Here is a 16,442-nt window from a genome sequence, read left to right as displayed (position 1 = left end):
TTTGGAAAACACACCTTGCATATGATGGTCCAGTGAGCGAAGGTAAAGAAAGGAACAACTCCTGCAACACAAACCCTTCCGCAATTCATATTGAACACTTTTGATTGAAGAGAGTATACAGTGCGGTGGTTGCTACTCCTCGCCATCCTTATTTATAGTATTTTGATTTATATGCACTGAAATAGCTTTTAGTTTGGCTTCTGATGTTTTGTCTTCTAAAAAATGTGTATGTACTGGTACTTTCTACAGATGGAAATGAAGATGAACTCAAAATAGGGACAAATAGTCCTGACATACACCAATCCTTAGCAACTGCTTTGGATTGGCCAAATGCGTAAATTCGATGCACTGTGTGTTATATTCTTGGCATTCGCACTTTACAAAATTTAAGAATTGCTGTAAGATTTTTCCATTATGGACACTATTCTAGAGTTCCAGCATTTTTCTTACTCTGTCTCAAAAATTGATGATTTCTACAAACTAGATTTCTTGCCTGGCATATTTTCATTTCACCTGACATCTCTGACTTCCTATCTGTGGTGATCACTGTCTCACGGCCACCCACTTGGTAAAGATAATAACTAGGAGGTCATTGACTTAGTGATAATGTATTCATTGTCTCTAATGATGACTTCTATGATGCCCTCACACTGCAATGCCCTCTTCTAGGTTGGAACATCCTTGCTAACTTGCTTGACTTTTCAAGTAATCCTTCACCTGTTGAAGCCAGATATTTTCCGAACCATGTGTCACAGAGTCTCATGGGCATGACACTTGACACAATATCCATCTTGAGCACCAGATTTTTTGTGATTTTCATGTCTTACCTATTCATTTCCTTTGACATAGTTTCAGATCCTCTTATTAATCACTCAATGCAAGTTTTGAATGGTGCAGGTTTTGTGGACTTTTCTAAATAAAATGCATTACATTTGAATTCATCACTTTTCTTCCTGTTTTATCATGTTTATGTATTCCTGGTACACTGGTGTCGATTGGTCACTAAAAAGAGCACAACAGGATTCTATTCTACAGTACGGACCGTTGTCTTTCTCAATCGCTCCGATTCCATAATGGCAACAGTGCCGAGCAACAAGGGTACTTAACTGTGCAATCAATTCAAGAAAGTAGTTTCAACTCAGTGTCCACTTTCTGCAGAGACACTGGCAGTAGGGCTATTTCGGGTGCTCTTACAGCGGGCTTCATTCTCATAAGACTATATTTTCTACTGCTAGTATTCTTGCAGAGGAAGGTGCTGTTCAGTAACATGTGAGTGCAGTGCAGCTCTATAAAAGGATGATCTACAATCCAGGGACACTACCCAACCAAGAGGACTTCCTGTAACATTCCACGACAGAGACAATCCCTTAAGAGAAACTTTTTCACTGCAGAGATTCTCACTGAGGAAAATGATTCTCAGTGCCATGTCACTGCAAGGAGGCTAGTTTAGGAGGATTCTCTTCACAGTTGAGATGGCACCTGAGGAAGACACTTTTCAGCAATTGGTGGCTACAGGGGAGCTCACTTAAGAGTAACATCTTAAATGCTGGGGCCCTCATAAGGAATTGAATGAGCAGTATATGTTTCTCTGCTGCTATACTCCCTGAGAAGCAAAATATTAAGTGATATGTCACAGTTGCAAGGCAGCTCTATGAAGACAGGACAAGATTCACGTGTCTTTACTGCATAGTGTCGCGGTAATACATCAGTATTGACAAGGTGAATGAAATGAGTGTGATGATTTTCATTGATGAGACCTTTTAATCATCTTTATGTTAATATATGTTGAAATTCGTTCATATTTAATTAAGATCAAAATTAAAAATAATTGACGACCCAGGTGGGACTTGAACCCACAATCCCCAGCTTCGGAGGCTGATGCCTTATCCATTAGGCCACAGGGCCACTCGATAGAAAAGCACTGATCTGACCATAATAGACCAACTGAACACCAATTCAAACACAGAATAAACACCCCATGGCAAAAACAACAAAAACATGAAAAAAAAACAAAGTCAACATGTAGAGCAAGTCTGTGAGTTTGGAAAACACACCTTGCATATGAAGGTACAGTGAGCGAAGGTAAAGAAAGGAACAACTCCTGCAACACAAACCCTTCCGCAATTCATATTGAACACTTTTGATTGAAGAGAGTATACAGTGCGGTGGTTGCTACTCCTCGCCATCCTTATTTATAGTATTTTGATTTATATGCACTGAAATAGCTTTTAGTTTGGCTTCTGATGTTTTGTCTTCTAAAAAATTTGTATGTACTGGTACTTTCTACAGATGGAAATGAAGATGAACTCAAAATAGGGACAAATAGTCCTGACATACACCAATCCTTAGCAACTGCTTTGGATTGGCCAAATGCGTAAATTCGATGCACTGTGTGTTATATTCTTGGCATTCGCACTTTACAAAATTTAAGAATTGCTGTAAGATTTTTCCATTATGGACACTATTCTAGAGTTCCAGCATTTTTCTTACTCTGTCTCAAAAATTGATGATTTCTACAAACTAGATTTCTTGCCTGGCATATTTTCATTTCACCTGACATCTCTGACTTCCTATCTGTGGTGATCACTGTCTCACGGCCACCCACTTGGTAAAGATAATAACTAGGAGGTCATTGACTTCGTGATAATGTATTCATTGTCTCTAATGATGACTTCTATGATGCCCTCACACTGCAATGCCCTCTTCTAGGTTGGAACATCCTTGCTAACTTGCTTGACTTTTCAAGTAATCCTTCACCTGTTGAAGCCAGATATTTTCCGAAACATGTGTCACAGAGTCTCATGGGCATGACACTTGACACAATATCCATCTTGAGCACCAGATTTTTTGTGATTTTCATGTCTTACCTATTCATTTCCTTTGACATAGTTTCAGATCCTCTTATTAATCACTCACTGCAAGTTTTGAATGGTGCAGGTTTTGTGGACTTTTCTAAATAAAATGCATTACATTTGAATTCATCACTTTTCTTCCTGTTTTATCATGTTTATGTATTCCTGGTACACTGGTGTCGATGGTCACTAAAAAGAGCACAACAGGATTCTATTCTACAGTACGGACCGTTATCTTTCTCAATCGCTCCGATTCCATAATGGCAACAGTGCCGAGCAACAAGGGTACTTAACTGTGCAATCAATTCAAGAAAGTAGTTTCAACTCAGTGTCCACTTTCTGCAGAGACACTGGCAGTAGGGCTATTTCGGGTGCTCTTACAGCGGGCTTCATTCTCATAAGACTATATTTTCTACTGCTAGTATTCTTGCAGAGGAAGGTGCTGTTCAGTAACATGTGAGTGCAGTGCAGCTCTATAAAAGGATGATCTACAATCCAGGGACACTACCCAACCAAGAGGACTTCCTGTAACATTCCACGACAGAGACAATCCCTTAAGAGAAACTTTTTCACTGCAGAGATTCTCACTGAGGAAAATGATTCTCAGTGCAATGTCACTGCAAGGAGGCTAGCTTAGGAGGATTCTCTTCACAGTTGAGATGGCACCTGAGGAAGACACTTTTCAGCAATTGGTGGCTACAGGGGAGCTCACTTAAGAGTAACATCTTAAATGCTGGGGCCCTCATAAGGAATTGAATGAGCAGTATATGTTTCTCTGCTGCTATACTCCCTGAGAAGCAAAATATTAAGTGATATGTCACAGTTGCAAGGCAGCTCTATGAAGACAGGACAAGATTCACGTGTCTTTACTGCATAGTGTCGCGGTAATACATCAGTATTGACAAGGTGAATGAAATGAGTGTGATGATTTTCATTGATGAGACCTTTTAATCATCTTTATGTTAATATATATTGAAATTCGTTCATATTTAATTAAGATCAAAATTAAAAATAATTGACGACCCAGGTGGGACTTGAACCCACAATCCCCAGCTTCGGAGGCTGATGCGTTATCCATTAGACCACAGGGCCACTTGTTGGAAAAGCACTGATCTGACCATAATACACCATCTGAACACCAATTCACACACAGAATAAACACCCCATGGCAAAAACAACAAAAACATGAAAGAAACACAGTCAACATGTAAAGCAAGTCTGTGAGTTTGGAAAACACACCTTGCATATGATGGTCCAGTGAGCGAAGGTAAAGAAAGGAACAACTCCTGCAACACAAACCCTTCCGCAATTCATATTGAACACTTTTGATTGAAGAGAGTATACAGTGCGGTGGTTGCTACTCCTCGCCATCCTTATTTATAGTATTTTGATTTATATGCACTGAAATAGCTTTTAGTTTGGCTTCTGATGTTTTGTCTTCTAAAAAATGTGTATGTACTGGTACTTTCTACAGATGGAAATGAAGATGAACTCAAAATAGGGACAAATAGTCCTGACATACACCAATCCTTAGCAACTGCTTTGGATTGGCCAAATGCGTAAATTCGATGCACTGTGTGTTATATTCTTGGCATTCGCACTTTACAAAATTTAAGAATTGCTGTAAGATTTTTCCATTATGGACACTATTCTAGAGTTCCAGCATTTTTCTTACTCTGTCTCAAAAATTGATGATTTCTACAAACTAGATTTCTTGCCTGGCATATTTTCATTTCACCTGACATCTCTGACTTCCTATCTGTGGTGATCACTGTCTCACGGCCACCCACTTGGTAAAGATAATAACTAGGAGGTCATTGACTTAGTGATAATGTATTCATTGTCTCTAATGATGACTTCTATGATGCCCTCACACTGCAATGCCCTCTTCTAGGTTGGAACATCCTTGCTAACTTGCTTGACTTTTCAAGTAATCCTTCACCTGTTGAAGCCAGATATTTTCCGAACCATGTGTCACAGAGTCTCATGGGCATGACACTTGACACAATATCCATCTTGAGCACCAGATTTTTTGTGATTTTCATGTCTTACCTATTCATTTCCTTTGACATAGTTTCAGATCCTCTTATTAATCACTCACTGCAAGTTTTGAATGGTGCAGGTTTTGTGGACTTTTCTAAATAAAATGCATTACATTTGAATTCATCACTTTTCTTCCTGTTTTATCATGTTTATGTATTCCTGGTACACTGGTGTCGATTGGTCACTAAAAAGAGCACAACAGGATTCTATTCTACAGTACGGACCGTTGTCTTTCTCAATCGCTCCGATTCCATAATGGCAACAGTGCCGAGCAACAAGGGTACTTAACTGTGCAATCAATTCAAGAAAGTAGTTTCAACTCAGTGTCCACTTTCTGCAGAGACACTGGCAGTAGGGCTATTTCGGGTGCTCTTACAGCGGGCTTCATTCTCATAAGACTATATTTTCTACTGCTAGTATTCTTGCAGAGGAAGGTGCTGTTCAGTAACATGTGAGTGCAGTGCAGCTCTATAAAAGGATGATCTACAATCCAGGGACACTACCCAACCAAGAGGACTTCCTGTAACATTCCACGACAGAGACAATCCCTTAAGAGAAACTTTTTCACTGCAGAGATTCTCACTGAGGAAAATGATTCTCAGTGCCATGTCACTGCAAGGAGGCTAGTTTAGGAGGATTCTCTTCACAGTTGAGATGGCACCTGAGGAAGACACTTTTCAGCAATTGGTGGCTACAGGGGAGCTCACTTAAGAGTAACATCTTAAATGCTGGGGCCCTCATAAGGAATTGAATGAGCAGTATATGTTTCTCTGCTGCTATACTCCCTGAGAAGCAAAATATTAAGTGATATGTCACAGTTGCAAGGCAGCTCTATGAAGACAGGACAAGATTCACGTGTCTTTACTGCATAGTGTCGCGGTAATACATCAGTATTGACAAGGTGAATGAAATGAGTGTGATGATTTTCATTGATGAGACCTTTTAATCATCTTTATGTTAATATATGTTGAAATTCGTTCATATTAAATTAAGATCAAAATTAAAAATAATTGACGACCCAGGTGGGACTTGAACCCACAATCCCCAGCTTCGGAGGTTGATGCCTTATCCATTAGGCCACAGGGCCACTTGATAGAAAAGCACTGATCTGACCATAATAGACCAACTGAACACCAATTCAAACACAGAATAAACACCCCATGGCAAAAACAACAAAAACATGAAAAAAAAACAAAGTCAACATGGAGAGCAAGTCTGTGAGTTTGGAAAACACACCTTGCATATGAAGGTCCAGTGAGCGAAGGTAAAGAAAGGAACAACTCCTGCAACACAAACCCTTCCGCAATTCATATTGAACACTTTTGATTGAAGAGAGTATACAGTGCGGTGGTTGCTACTCCTCGCCATCCTTATTTATAGTATTTTGATTTATATGCACTGAAATAGCTTTTAGTTCGGCTTCTGATGTTTTGTCTTCTAAAAAATGTGTATATACTGGTACTTTCTACAGATGGAAATGAAGATGAACTCAAAATAGGGACAAATAGTCCTGACATGCACCAATCCTTAGCAACTGCTTTGGATTGGCCAAATGCGTAAATTCGATGCACTGTGTGTTATATTCTTGGCATTCGCACTTTACAAAATTTAAGAATTGCTGTAAGATTTTTCCATTATGGACACTATTCTAGAGTTCCAGCATTTTTCTTACTCTGTCTCAAAAATTGATGATTTCTACAAACTAGATTTCTTGCCTGGCATATTTTCATTTCACCTGACATCTCTGACTTCCTATCTGTGGTGATCACTGTCTCACGGACACTTTTCAGCAATTGGTGGCTACAGGGGAGCTCACTTAAGAGTAACATCTTAAATGCTGGGCCCCTCATAAGGAATTGAATGAGCAGTATATGTTTCTCTGCTGCTATACTCCCTGAGAAGCAAAATATTAAGTGATATGTCACAGTTGCAAGGCAGCTCTATGAAGACAGGACAAGATTCACGTGTCTTTACTGCATAGTGTTGCGGTAATACATCAGTATTGACAAGGTGAATGAAATGAGTGTGATGATTTTCATTGATGAGACCTTTTAATCATCTTTATGTTAATATATGTTGAAATTCGTTCATATTTAATTAAGATCAAAATTAAAAATAATTGACGACCCAGGTGGGACTTGAACCCACAATCCCCAGCTTCGGAGGCTGATGCCTTATCCATTAGGCCACAGGGCCACTCGATAGAAAAGCACTGATCTGACCATAATAGACCAACTGAACACCAATTCAAACACAGAATAAACACCCCATGGCAAAAACAACAAAAACATGAAAAAAAAACAAAGTCAACATGTAGAGCAAGTCTGTGAGTTTGGAAAACACACCTTGCATATGAAGGTACAGTGAGCGAAGGTAAAGAAAGGAACAACTCCTGCAACACAAACCCTTCCGCAATTCATATTGAACACTTTTGATTGAAGAGAGTATACAGTGCGGTGGTTGCTACTCCTCGCCATCCTTATTTATAGTATTTTGATTTATATGCACTGAAATAGCTTTTAGTTTGGCTTCTGATGTTTTGTCTTCTAAAAAATTTGTATGTACTGGTACTTTCTACAGATGGAAATGAAGATGAACTCAAAATAGGGACAAATAGTCCTGACATACACCAATCCTTAGCAACTGCTTTGGATTGGCCAAATGCGTAAATTCGATGCACTGTGTGTTATATTCTTGGCATTTGCACTTTACAAAATTTAAGAATTGCTGTAAGATTTTTCCATTATGGACACTATTCTATAGTTCCAGCATTTTTCTTACTCTGTCTCAAAAATTGATGATTTCTACAAACTAGATTTCTTGCCTGGCATATTTTCATTTCACCTGACATCTCTGACTTCCTATCTGTGGTGATCACTGTCTCACGGCCACCCACTTGGTAAAGATAATAACTAGGAGGTCATTGACTTCGTGATAATGTATTCATTGTCTCTAATGATGACTTCTATGATGCCCTCACACTGCAATGCCCTCTTCTAGGTTGGAACATCCTTGCTAACTTGCTTGACTTTTCAAGTAATCCTTCACCTGTTGAAGCCAGATATTTTCCGAAACATGTGTCACAGAGTCTCATGGGCATGACACTTGACACAATATCCATCTGGAGCACCAGATTTTTTGTGATTTTCATGTCTTACCTATTCATTTCCTTTGACATAGTTTCAGATCCTCTTATTAATCACTCACTGCAAGTTTTGAATGGTGCAGGTTTTGTGGACTTTTCTAAATAAAATGCATTACATTTGAATTCATCACTTTTCTTCCTGTTTTATCATGTTTATGTATTCCTGGTACACTGGTGTCGATGGTCACTAAAAAGAGCACAACAGGATTCTATTCTACAGTACGGACCGTTATCTTTCTCAATCGCTCCGATTCCATAATGGCAACAGTGCCGAGCAACAAGGGTACTTAACTGTGCAATCAATTCAAGAAAGTAGTTTCAACTCAGTGTCCACTTTCTGCAGAGACACTGGCAGTAGGGCTATTTCGGGTGCTCTTACAGCGGGCTTCATTCTCATAAGACTATATTTTCTACTGCTAGTATTCTTGCAGAGGAAGGTGCTGTTCAGTAACATGTGAGTGCAGTGCAGCTCTATAAAAGGATGATCTACAATCCAGGGACACTACCCAACCAAGAGGACTTCCTGTAACATTCCACGACAGAGACAATCCCTTAAGAGAAACTTTTTCACTGCAGAGATTCTCACTGAGGAAAATGATTCTCAGTGCAATGTCACTGCAAGGAGGCTAGCTTAGGAGGATTCTCTTCACAGTTGAGATGGCACCTGAGGAAGACACTTTTCAGCAATTGGTGGCTACAGGGGAGCTCACTTAAGAGTAACATCTTAAATGCTGGGGCCCTCATAAGGAATTGAATGAGCAGTATATGTTTCTCTGCTGCTATACTCCCTGAGAAGCAAAATATTAAGTGATATGTCACAGTTGCAAGGCAGCTCTATGAAGACAGGACAAGATTCACGTGTCTTTACTGCATAGTGTCGCGGTAATACATCAGTATTGACAAGGTGAATGAAATGAGTGTGATGATTTTCATTGATGAGACCTTTTAATCATCTTTATGTTAATATATATTGAAATTCGTTCATATTTAATTAAGATCAAAATTAAAAATAATTGACGACCCAGGTGGGACTTGAACCCACAATCCCCAGCTTCGGAGGCTGATGCCTTATCCATTAGACCACAGGGCCACTTGTTGGAAAAGCACTGATCTGACCATAATACACCATCTGAACACCAATTCACACACAGAATAAACACCCCATGGCAAAAACAACAAAAACATGAAAAAAACACAGTCAACATGTAAAGCAAGTCTGTGAGTTTGGAAAACACACCTTGCATATGATGGTCCAGTGAGCGAAGGTAAAGAAAGGAACAACTCCTGCAACACAAACCCTTCCGCAATTCATATTGAACACTTTTGATTGAAGAGAGTATACAGTGCGGTGGTTGCTACTCCTCGCCATCCTTATTTATAGTATTTTGATTTATATGCACTGAAATAGCTTTTAGTTTGGCTTCTGATGTTTTGTCTTCTAAAAAATGTGTATGTACTGGTACTTTCTACAGATGGAAATGAAGATGAACTCAAAATAGGGACAAATAGTCCTGACATACACCAATCCTTAGCAACTGCTTTGGATTGGCCAAATGCGTAAATTCGATGCACTGTGTGTTATATTCTTGGCATTCGCACTTTACAAAATTTAAGAATTGCTGTAAGATTTTTCCATTATGGACACTATTCTAGAGTTCCAGCATTTTTCTTACTCTGTCTCAAAAATTGATGATTTCTACAAACTAGATTTCTTGCCTGGCATATTTTCATTTCACCTGACATCTCTGACTTCCTATCTGTGGTGATCACTGTCTCACGGCCACCCACTTGGTAAAGATAATAACTAGGAGGTCATTGACTTAGTGATAATGTATTCATTGTCTCTAATGATGACTTCTATGATGCCCTCACACTGCAATGCCCTCTTCTAGGTTGGAACATCCTTGCTAACTTGCTTGACTTTTCAAGTAATCCTTCACCTGTTGAAGCCAGATATTTTCCGAACCATGTGTCACAGAGTCTCATGGGCATGACACTTGACACAATATCCATCTTGAGCACCAGATTTTTTGTGATTTTCATGTCTTACCTATTCATTTCCTTTGACATAGTTTCAGATCCTCTTATTAATCACTCACTGCAAGTTTTGAATGGTGCAGGTTTTGTGGACTTTTCTAAATAAAATGCATTACATTTGAATTCATCACTTTTCTTCCTGTTTTATCATGTTTATGTATTCCTGGTACACTGGTGTCGATTGGTCACTAAAAAGAGCACAACAGGATTCTATTCTACAGTACGGACCGTTGTCTTTCTCAATCGCTCCGATTCCATAATGGCAACAGTGCCGAGCAACAAGGGTACTTAACTGTGCAATCAATTCAAGAAAGTAGTTTCAACTCAGTGTCCACTTTCTGCAGAGACACTGGCAGTAGGGCTATTTCGGGTGCTCTTACAGCGGGCTTCATTCTCATAAGACTATATTTTCTACTGCTAGTATTCTTGCAGAGGAAGGTGCTGTTCAGTAACATGTGAGTGCAGTGCAGCTCTATAAAAGGATGATCTACAATCCAGGGACACTACCCAACCAAGAGGACTTCCTGTAACATTCCACGACAGAGACAATCCCTTAAGAGAAACTTTTTCACTGCAGAGATTCTCACTGAGGAAAATGATTCTCAGTGCCATGTCACTGCAAGGAGGCTAGTTTAGGAGGATTCTCTTCACAGTTGAGATGGCACCTGAGGAAGACACTTTTCAGCAATTGGTGGCTACAGGGGAGCTCACTTAAGAGTAACATCTTAAATGCTGGGGCCCTCATAAGGAATTGAATGAGCAGTATATGTTTCTCTGCTGCTATACTCCCTGAGAAGCAAAATATTAAGTGATATGTCACAGTTGCAAGGCAGCTCTATGAAGACAGGACAAGATTCACGTGTCTTTACTGCATAGTGTCGCGGTAATACATCAGTATTGACAAGGTGAATGAAATGAGTGTGATGATTTTCATTGATGAGACCTTTTAATCATCTTTATGTTAATATATGTTGAAATTCGTTCATATTTAATTAAGATCAAAATTAAAAATAATTGACGACCCAGGTGGGACTTGAACCCACAATCCCCAGCTTCGGAGGTTGATGCCTTATCCATTAGGCCACAGGGCCACTTGATAGAAAAGCACTGATCTGACCATAATAGACCAACTGAACACCAATTCAAACACAGAATAAACACCCCATGGCAAAAACAACAAAAACATGAAAAATAAACAAAGTCAACATGGAGAGCAAGTCTGTGAGTTTGGAAAACACACCTTGCATATGAAGGTCCAGTGAGCGAAGGTAAAGAAAGGAACAACTCCTGCAACACAAACCCTTCCGCAATTCATATTGAACACTTTTGATTGAAGAGAGTATACAGTGCGGTGGTTGCTACTCCTCGCCATCCTTATTTATAGTATTTTGATTTATATGCACTGAAATAGCTTTTAGTTTGGCTTCTGATGTTTTGTCTTCTAAAAAATTTGTATGTACTGGTACTTTCTACAGATGGAAATGAAGATGAACTCAAAATAGGGACAAATAGTCCTGACATATACCAATCCTTAGCAACTGCTTTGGATTGGCCAAATGCGTAAATTCGATGCACTGTGTGTTATATTCTTGGCATTCGCACTTTACAAAATTTAAGAATTGCTGTAAGATTTTTCCATTATGGACACTATTCTAGAGTTCCAGCATTTTTCTTACTCTGTCTCAAAAATTGATGATTTCTACAAACTAGATTTCTTGCCTGGCATATTTTCATTTCACCTGACATCTCTGACTTCCTATCTGTGGTGATCACTGTCTCACGGCCACCCACTTGGTAAAGATAATAACTAGGAGGTCATTGACTTCGTGATAATGTATTCATTGTCTCTAATGATGACTTCTATGATGCCCTCACACTGCAATGCCCTCTTCTAGGTTGGAACATCCTTGCTAACTTGCTTGACTTTTCAAGTAATCCTTCACCTGTTGAAGCCAGATATTTTCCGAAACATGTGTCACAGAGTCTCATGGGCATGACACTTGACACAATATCCATCTTGAGCACCAGATTTTTTGTGATTTTCATGTCTTACCTATTCATTTCCTTTGACATAGTTTCAGATCCTCTTATTAATCACTCACTGCAAGTTTTGAATGGTGCAGGTTTTGTGGACTTTTCTAAATAAAATGCATTACATTTGAATTCATCACTTTTCTTCCTGTTTTATCATGTTTATGTATTCCTGGTACACTGGTGTCGATTGGTCACTAAAAAGAGCACAACAGGATTCTATTCTACAGTACGGACCGTTATCTTTCTCAATCGCTCCGATTCCATAATGGCAACAGTGCCGAGCAACAAGGGTACTTAACTGTGCAATCAATTCAAGAAAGTAGTTTCAACTCAGTGTCCACTTTCTGCAGAGACACTGGCAGTAGGGCTATTTCGGGTGCTCTTACAGCGGGCTTCATTCTCATAAGACTATATTTTCTACTGCTAGTATTCTTGCAGAGGAAGGTGCTGTTCAGTAACATGTGAGTGCAGTGCAGCTCTATAAAAGGATGATCTACAATCCAGGGACACTACCCAACCAAGAGGACTTCCTGTAACATTCCACGACAGAGACAATCCCTTAAGAGAAACTTTTTCACTGCAGAGATTCTCACTGAGGAAAATGATTCTCAGTGCAATGTCACTGCAAGGAGGCTAGCTTAGGAGGATTCTCTTCACAGTTGAGATGGCACCTGAGGAAGACACTTTTCAGCAATTGGTGGCTACAGGGGAGCTCACTTAAGAGTAACATCTTAAATGCTGGGGCCCTCATAAGGAATTGAATGAGCAGTATATGTTTCTCTGCTGCTATACTCCCTGAGAAGCAAAATATTAAGTGATATGTCACAGTTGCAAGGCAGCTCTATGAAGACAGGACAAGATTCACGTGTCTTTACTGCATAGTGTCGCGGTAATACATCAGTATTGACAAGGTGAATGAAATGAGTGTGATGATTTTCATTGATGAGACCTTTTAATCATCTTTATGTTAATATATGTTGAAATTCGTTCATATTTAATTAAGATCAAAATTAAAAATAATTGACGACCCAGGTGGGACTTGAACCCACAATCCCCAGCTTGGGAGGCTGATGCCTTATCCATTAGGCCACAGGGCCACTTGATGGAAAAGGACTGATCTGACCATAATAGACCAGCTGAACACCAATTCACACACAGAATAAACACCCCATGGCAAAAACAACAAAAACATGAAAAAAACACAGTCAACATGTAAAGCAAGCCTGTGAGTTTGGAAAACACACCTTGCATATGATGGTCCAGTGAGCGAAGGTCAAGAAAGGAACAACTCCTGCAACACAAACCCTTCCGCAATTCATATTGAACACTTTTGATTGAAGAGAGTATACAGTGCGGTGGTTGCTACTCCTCGCCATCCTTATTTATAGTATTTTGATTTATATGCACTGAAATAGCTCTTAGTTTGGCTTCTGATGTTTTGTCTTCTAAAAAATGTGTATATACTGGTACTTTCTACAGATGGAAATGAAGATGAACTCAAAATAGGGACAAATAGTCCTGACATGCACCAATCCTTAGCAACTGCTTTGGATTGGCCAAATGCGTAAATTCGATGGACTGTGTGTTATATTCTTGGCATTCGCACTTTACAAAATTTAAGAATTGCTGTAAGATTTTTCCATTATGGACACTATTCTAGAGTTCCAGCATTTTTCTTACTCTGTCTCAAAAATTGATGATTTCTACAAACTAGATTTCTTGCCTGGCATATTTTCATTTCACCTGACATCTCTGACTTCCTATCTGTGGTGATCACTGTCTCACGGCCACCCACTTGGTAAAGATAATAACTAGGAGGTCATTGACTTAGTGATAATGTATTCATTGTCTCTAATGATGACTTCTATGATGCCCTCACACTGCAATGCCCTCTTCTAGGTTGGAACATCCTTGCTAACTTGCTTGACTTTTCAAGTAATCCTTCACCTGTTGAAGCCAGATATTTTCCAAAACATGTGTCACAGAGTCTCATGGGCATGACACTTGACACAATATCCATCTTGAGCACCAGATTTTTTGTGATTTTCATGTCTTACCTATTCATTTCCTTTGACATAGTTTCAGATCCTCTTATTAATCACTCACTGCAAGTTTTGAATGGTGCAGGTTTTGTGGACTTTTCTAAATAAAATGCATTACATTTGAATTCATCACTTTTCTTCCTGTTTTATCATGTTTATGTATTCCTGGTACACTGGTGTCGATTGGTCACTAAAAAGAGCACAACAGGATTCTATTCTACAGTACGGACCGTTGTCTTTCTCAATCGCTCCGATTCCATAATGGCAACAGTGCCGAGCAACAAGGGTACTTAACTGTGCAATCAATTCAAGAAAGTAGTTTCAACTCAGTGTCCACTTTCTGCAGAGACACTGGCAGTAGGGCTATTTCGGGTGCTCTTACAGCGGGCTTCATTCTCATAAGACTATATTTTCTACTGCTAGTATTCTTGCAGAGGAAGGTGCTGTTCAGTAACATGTGAGTGCAGTGCAGCTCTATAAAAGGATGATCTACAATCCAGGGACACTACCCAACCAAGAGGACTTCCTGTAACATTCCACGACAGAGACAATCCCTTAAGAGAAACTTTTTCACTGCAGAGATTCTCACTGAGGAAAATGATTCTCAGTGCAATGTCACTGCAAGGAGGCTAGCTTAGGAGGATTCTCTTCACAGTTGAGATGGCACCTGAGGAAGACACTTTTCAGCAATTGGTGGCTACAGGGGAGCTCACTTAAGAGTAACATCTTAAATGCTGGGGCCCTCATAAGGAATTGAATGAGCAGTATATGTTTCTCTGCTGCTATACTCCCTGAGAAGCAAAATATTAAGTGATATGTCACAGTTGCAAGGCAGCTCTATGAAGACAGGACAAGATTCACGTGTCTTTACTGCATAGTGTCGCGGTAATACATCAGTATTGACAAGGTGAATGAAATGAGTGTGATGATTTTCATTGATGAGACCTTTTAATCATCTTTATGTTAATATATGTTGAAATTCGTTCATATTTAATTAAGATCAAAATTAAAAATAATTGACGACCCAGGTGGGACTTGAACCCACAATCCCCAGCTTGGGAGGCTGATGCCTTATCCATTAGGCCACAGGGCCACTTGATGGAAAAGGACTGATCTGACCATAATAGACCAGCTGAACACCAATTCACACACAGAATAAACACCCCATGGCAAAAACAACAAAAACATGAAAAAAACACAGTCAACATGTAAAGCAAGCCTGTGAGTTTGGAAAACACACCTTGCATATGATGGTCCAGTGAGCGAAGGTCAAGAAAGGAACAACTCCTGCAACACAAACCCTTCCGCAATTCATATTGAACACTTTTGATTGAAGAGAGTATACAGTGCGGTGGTTGCTACTCCTCGCCATCCTTATTTATAGTATTTTGATTTATATGCACTGAAATAGCTCTTAGTTTGGCTTCTGATGTTTTGTCTTCTAAAAAATGTGTATATACTGGTACTTTCTACAGATGGAAATGAAGATGAACTCAAAATAGGGACAAATAGTCCTGACATGCACCAATCCTTAGCAACTGCTTTGGATTGGCCAAATGCGTAAATTCGATGGACTGTGTGTTATATTCTTGGCATTCGCACTTTACAAAATTTAAGAATTGCTGTAAGATTTTTCCATTATGGACACTATTCTAGAGTTCCAGCATTTTTCTTACTCTGTCTCAAAAATTGATGATTTCTACAAACTAGATTTCTTGCCTGGCATATTTTCATTTCACCTGACATCTCTGACTTCCTATCTGTGGTGATCACTGTCTCACGGCCACCCACTTGGTAAAGATAATAACTAGGAGGTCATTGACTTAGTGATAATGTATTCATTGTCTCTAATGATGACTTCTATGATGCCCTCACACTGCAATGCCCTCTTCTAGGTTGGAACATCCTTGCTAACTTGCTTGACTTTTCAAGTAATCCTTCACCTGTTGAAGCCAGATATTTTCCAAAACATGTGTCACAGAGTCTCATGGGCATGACACTTGACACAATATCCATCTTGAGCACCAGATTTTTTGTGATTTTTATGTCTTACCTATTCATTTCCTTTGACATAGTTTCAGATCCTCTTATTAATCACTCACTGCAAGTTTTGAATGGTGCAGGTTTTGTGGACTTTTCTAAATAAAATGCATTACATTTGAATTCATCACTTTTCTTCCGGTTTTATCATGTTTATGTATTCCTAGTACACTAGTGTCGATTGGTCACTAAAAAGAGCACAACAGGATTCTATTCTACAGTACGGACCGTTGTCTTTCTCAATTGCTC

The 16,442-nt window shown here is 39.3% G+C and overlaps 5 non-coding genes across 5 annotated transcripts; all 5 read right to left on the bottom strand.

Moving 5' to 3' along the window:
* Positions 1 to 1,832: 1,832 nt before the first annotated feature.
* Positions 1,833 to 1,905, bottom strand: TRNAR-CCG (transfer RNA arginine (anticodon CCG)). Its single transcript has one exon. It is a non-coding gene; the product is annotated as a tRNA-Arg (tRNA).
* Positions 1,906 to 5,909: 4,004 nt separating this feature from the next.
* On the bottom strand, positions 5,910 to 5,982 carry TRNAR-CCG (transfer RNA arginine (anticodon CCG)). Its single transcript has one exon. It is a non-coding gene; the product is annotated as a tRNA-Arg (tRNA).
* A 1,036-nt stretch (positions 5,983 to 7,018) lies between these two features.
* On the bottom strand, positions 7,019 to 7,091 carry TRNAR-CCG (transfer RNA arginine (anticodon CCG)). The gene has a single exon. It is a non-coding gene; the product is annotated as a tRNA-Arg (tRNA).
* Positions 7,092 to 9,057: 1,966 nt separating this feature from the next.
* Positions 9,058 to 9,130, bottom strand: TRNAR-CCG (transfer RNA arginine (anticodon CCG)). The gene has a single exon. It is a non-coding gene; the product is annotated as a tRNA-Arg (tRNA).
* Positions 9,131 to 11,095: 1,965 nt separating this feature from the next.
* TRNAR-CCG (transfer RNA arginine (anticodon CCG)) lies at positions 11,096 to 11,168 on the bottom strand. Its single transcript has one exon. It is a non-coding gene; the product is annotated as a tRNA-Arg (tRNA).
* Between the last annotated feature and the right edge of the window lie 5,274 nt (positions 11,169 to 16,442).

The sequence above is a fragment of the Ambystoma mexicanum genome, chromosome 3q (assembly GCF_040938575.1).
Source record: "Ambystoma mexicanum isolate Mex_15411 chromosome 3q, UKY_AmexF1_1, whole genome shotgun sequence".
Taxonomy (NCBI): Eukaryota; Metazoa; Chordata; class Amphibia; order Caudata; family Ambystomatidae; genus Ambystoma; species Ambystoma mexicanum.
The sequence above is the reverse complement of the archived record's forward strand: the minus strand, read 5'-3'. Positions and strand labels throughout refer to the sequence as shown.